The following is a 5,108-nucleotide window of genomic DNA, read 5'->3' as shown; positions in this document are numbered from 1 at the left end:
AGTATTTGGCTTGGCTTCTGGCCTTGGGAGGCTATTAGAAAGTTCAATCTGAAATTGCTTATTCAAATGTTCCGGCAGGGGTGTCTGGGTGGCTCAGTTGATTAAGCATCAGGCTCTTGATTTCAGCTCTGGTCTTGATCTCACAGTCGTGGGATAGGAGCCCTGTGTCTGGCTCCACAATGAATGTGGAGCCTGCTCAGAATTCTCTCTCCCTCTTCCTCTGCCCTTCCCCCAGTGGCACATGTGTGCCCACTTTTTCTCTCAAAAACAAAAAACAAAGCAAAACAAAAAAACAAAAAACATTCCAGCAAAGCAGAATGAAAAGACCTATGTGGTATTCTCGCCACACTTATGTAAATAATTAGGCCAGGTGTATTAAAATTAAATTTATTTTACAAATAAGTTAGTCTTAATCTGGCTATCTGATAAATATGAGGGTGATTTCAGAGAGAAAAATTATGTTTCGAAAACATACCTTTGTGGATGTTAGAGGATGTTAGATTCTAGTTCTGGTTGTCTTTGAGTGTTGGTTGTTTGCCTATTAAACTGGGTTAGAACCTGAATTCTTCTTCCTACTTATCTAGCTATGACTGTCCAAACTAAGGTTTCCAATTTTCTCCCTTCTCTTGACTTGAAATCACTGAGAACTAAAACTGCTGTCTTTCCTACACCCCTGCAAACTGAAGCTGGACAATGTGAGAGAAATATCAGAGAAATTGTTGCAATAGCTCCCATCACTCTGTGGGCCACTCAGAAGGATCACCAGAGTCATTGGCACTATGAACCAGAAAAATCCGGCAGATTATGTCTGCCTGCACTCACTCCATCTGAGGATGCTTTGAGTGCAGCACCTAAAAATCCTTTTATTGGCAGCATTTAGACTCAGACACTAGATTTATAATTTGCTCCATGCTGTGTTTTTCTATTGTTTCCTTAGAAATGCCTCTTATTAATTACCCAGGTGCTTGCTGAACAAGGCAGAGTCTATATGATAGCTAACACCACCTGCTGCACTTACGTTTTTTCCTCAGAAGAACCCATATTGACAAAATTAGACAACAGACTACTTGCCTCCAACAAACCTTGGAACGTGAATCAGAATAGGAAACTGGTTCTCAAGGCCCTTTCCCTGGATTCCTATAAGAATTTATTTGATTTTAGGGGTGCCTGAGTGGCTTAGTTGGTTAAGCATCTGATTCTTGATTTTGACTCAGGTCATGATCTCATGGTTTGGGAGTTCAAGCCCCACATCAGCACAGAGCCTGCTTGGGATTCTCTCTCTCCCTCTCTCTCTGCCCCTCTTCCTTGTGCTCTCTCTCTCTCTCTCTCTCAAAATAAATCAATAAACTTATAAAATAAATAAATGAACTTAAAAAAAAGAGAATTCATTCAATTTTAGGGGGACAAATGCCTCAGGTTGCTTCTTTTTTTTTTTTAATTTTTTTTTTTCAACGTTTATTTATTTTTGGGACAGAGAGAGACAGAGCATGAACGGGGGAGGGGCAGAGAGAGAGGGAGACACAGAATCGGAAACAGGCTCCAGGCTCTGAGCCATCAGCCCAGAGCCTGACGCGGGGCTCGAACTCCCGAACCGCGAGATCGTGACCTGGCTGAAGTGGGACGCTTAACCGACTGCGCCACCCAGGCGCCCCCCTCAGGTTGCTTCTAAGACCCCAATGGCAAAAAGAGCGTTCTGGAATATTTCATAAGTCTGGTCAAATTGTTCTATTCCACAATTGCCTCTCTTTGACCCTGTCCAACAAGAAGCAGTCAGATGAGAGATGATGTCCCCTTGTCCTGATCCTTCAAGATTATGGAACAGAACGTTGATGTTGGGGAATTATAACTTAGCATGACTAACTCCACGTTGCTTCTGTTTCCCTGCTGCTGTGCCCTGGAGCTTAGAAACTTCTACTTGGCCCTGCATATAGACATGTTGCAGCTAAGATTTGCAAACTTCTGCTTTTCACCTGAAATATATCTCACCCAAGGAGATAAGGGAGTACATGTAGAAATGACTATGCTATATTTAAGATTCACAGAAATGATATGACTAGATTCCTCTACAATAAGGTCAATTGACTAGAGACAAAGAACTTACACACCTTCCTCAGATATAATCAGAGGTCAGTCATCTTTTGGCTCCCTCCCCTTCCCACTTTTCCTAACATAAAAGAAGCTCAAATTTCATGCGGGAGGGAGATGGTTCTTTGGGACAATAGTCTGCCATCTCACAGGTTTGCTGGCTTTCCAGATAAAGTCACTTGCTTTGCCCCTGGCATCTTGCCTCTTGACTTATTGGCTTGTCATGTAGTGTGAGCAGAGGAAGCTTGGACTTGGGTGACATAGCTACATTTTACTGACTAACCACGTTATATGTGCTGTTTCAAGTGTTTGTCTAAAAATCTAATTGAAAAATAAATAAATAAATAAATAAATAAACAAACAAACAATTGAATCTCTGTAGCTAACTTCTGAAGCAGCAACTATTATTATCTTCAATATACAGAACTGAGAAATGAGCTTACAATGGGTAACTTAGGCAAAGTCCAATATGATTGTGTTCTTATAAGAACAGGAAGAGGCATTGTGGATGCATGGGTACATAGAAAAAGCCATGTGAAGACACAGGCATAAGCAGGCCATTGGCAAGCCAAAGAGAGAGGCCTCTGAAGCAAACGAACCCACAACACCTTGATTTGGACTCCTGGCCTCCAGAACTGGGAGAAAGTAAAGGTCTGTGGTCTTTTGTTTGACCGCCTTGATGATTAATACAGGTATCGCCACTCTTTTGAATGCTGCTTAGCTGAATGGTGTGAATGCTATCACACTGTAATTTTATCTTATTTTTATTTATTATTTTTTAAGTAAAATAGCTATTTATTCGGCTCCTTGTCATGCCAAAATGTTTTGTGCATATACCACTATAATTAGCATGTCCTCTGTAACAGGTAAAATTGTACATCAAATTATATTTCATGTTACCTGATTATATAAAAAATGTAAAGCGAAAATGATTTATCAATTCCTTTTAACGTTACTAGTAAACAATTCAGCAGTGGAAATGAAGCACAAAATCTTTGTAAAAGATGACACAGGGAAAAGGGTGCCTGGGTGCTCAGTCGGTTAAGTGTCTGACTTCAGCTCAGGTCATGATCTCACGGTCTGTGAGTTCCAGCCCCGTGTCGGGCTCTGTGCCGACAGCTCAGAGCCTGGAGTCTGCTTCGGATTCTGCGTCTCCCTCCCTCTCTGAACTCTCCCTGCTTGAGCTTGGTTTCTGTCTCTCTCTCAAAAATAAATAAACATTAAAAATTTGTTTTTAAAAATAAAAAAAATATGACACAGGAAGAGCAATAATGTAATTCTCATTTAAATTGTCATTATTTGTTATGAATATACAAAGACAAATTTCTCAAATGTTATATTCACTAAGATTCTGGCAATAGCTTCATGTAACAAGACACAGCATCCCAGGCCTGCCACTCATCTTGTTTATGGTAAGTCTCAGCTTCAATACGAAGCTGTCTAAAGAAAAAAAAAAAGTCAAAAGCCTGCTTTTTTACATGCTAAGTATCTCGGGAAGCATGCCATTAAACACAGTATGGATTTTAGGTAGCAAGAATAAGGAGTTAATAAAAGCTAAACCCGGCAGCCTAAACAAAAGGCATACAGAAATAAAATAACGATCACCGGGTGCATAAAATTTTCCTGACTCGTTAAAACTAACAGCATAAAACATGCATTTTAGAACATTTCGCTGTCAAGTGCAAAAAGTACCAGTGTCTATTTGCAATGATTCCTCTCCAAAGCCAGAGCATAGTCAAAATTAATTCAAATGCTGTAACACATTCTAATGCTAAAAAAAATACAGTATCGGGGCACCTGGGTGGCTCAGTCGGTTAAGCGGCCGACTTTGGCTCAGGTCATGATCTCGCGGTCATGAGTTTGAGCCCCGCGTTGGGCTCTGTGCTGACAGTTCAGAGCCTGGAGCCTGTTTCAGATTCTGTGTCTCCCTCTCTCTGACCCTCCCCTGTTCATGCTCTGTCTCTCTCTGTCTCAAAAATAAATAAACGTTAAAAAAAATAAAAAAAAAATACAGTATCATTGAAGCGGAGATAAATCCCAGAGCTTTTGGGGCTTTGTCGTGCTGCAAAGGGCTGTCACTCTGGTTCATTGAAAGCAGCAAATGACAAGAGTCCAAGGATGTCTAAGGGCAAGACTGCTGTACCCACAGCTCTGACCTCCCCATGAAGCGTGGCTACTGTGTCCACAAACATAGGATGTACGAAGAGAAAAGGCACGCTATTCTGCTAGCTAAAGAGAAAGATTGCGAACCACCCCTCCCCACCCTAAAAGCTCCTTCCCAGGTAAAAAAGTATTTAAGAGGAGAAAACTAAAATATGCTTATCTACAAAGTAAGGATTTTGAAACATCAATGTAATCCCTATTTCAAAATGTTAACTAGAGTCATCTGATCATTTCTGATTATATCTTAATGATATATCCAGATTCGATTTCTGTTGATTTATCATTAGATACTTCTAGTCAAAAATATTAACTTTATCCCCAAATATCTTAGCCAGTAGTGCAACTGCAATGTATTATCTCCCAGAGTCGTTAAGCACTGGAAGAGAAAAAAAACAGATGTTCAAGCAGCAGGCAACAGTTACGGCCCTTTCACACAACGGCATCTGAGTGGCTACTGAACAGTCCAGGAATAATTGTAAAGACAAGAAAATTCATGCATTTTAGTAATTATGTCATAATTTTCACAGTTGAAATTTTCTTAGACATTGCACTTTGTAAGGGAATCCTGATTTTTCTTAATGTTATGGTGAGTCAGGACTTGAACTAGGAGCCTTCTTTTTCTTCTCACAGTGTTCCTTTAATGTTTATTTACTTTTGAGAGAGAGAGAGACAGACAGCGAGAGGCAGAGGGGCAGAGAGAGAAGGAGTTACAGAATCCGAAGAAGGCTCCAGGCTCTGAGCTGTCAGCACGGAGCCCGACGCGGGGCTCGAGCTCACGGACCGCGAGATCATGACCTGAGCTGAAGCTGGATGCTAAACCGACTGAGCCACCCAGACGCCCCTTCTCACTGTGTCTTATG

This window comes from Prionailurus bengalensis, chromosome B1 (assembly GCF_016509475.1).
Source record: "Prionailurus bengalensis isolate Pbe53 chromosome B1, Fcat_Pben_1.1_paternal_pri, whole genome shotgun sequence".
Taxonomy (NCBI): Eukaryota; Metazoa; Chordata; class Mammalia; order Carnivora; family Felidae; genus Prionailurus; species Prionailurus bengalensis.
The sequence above is the reverse complement of the archived record's forward strand: the minus strand, read 5'-3'. Positions refer to the sequence as shown.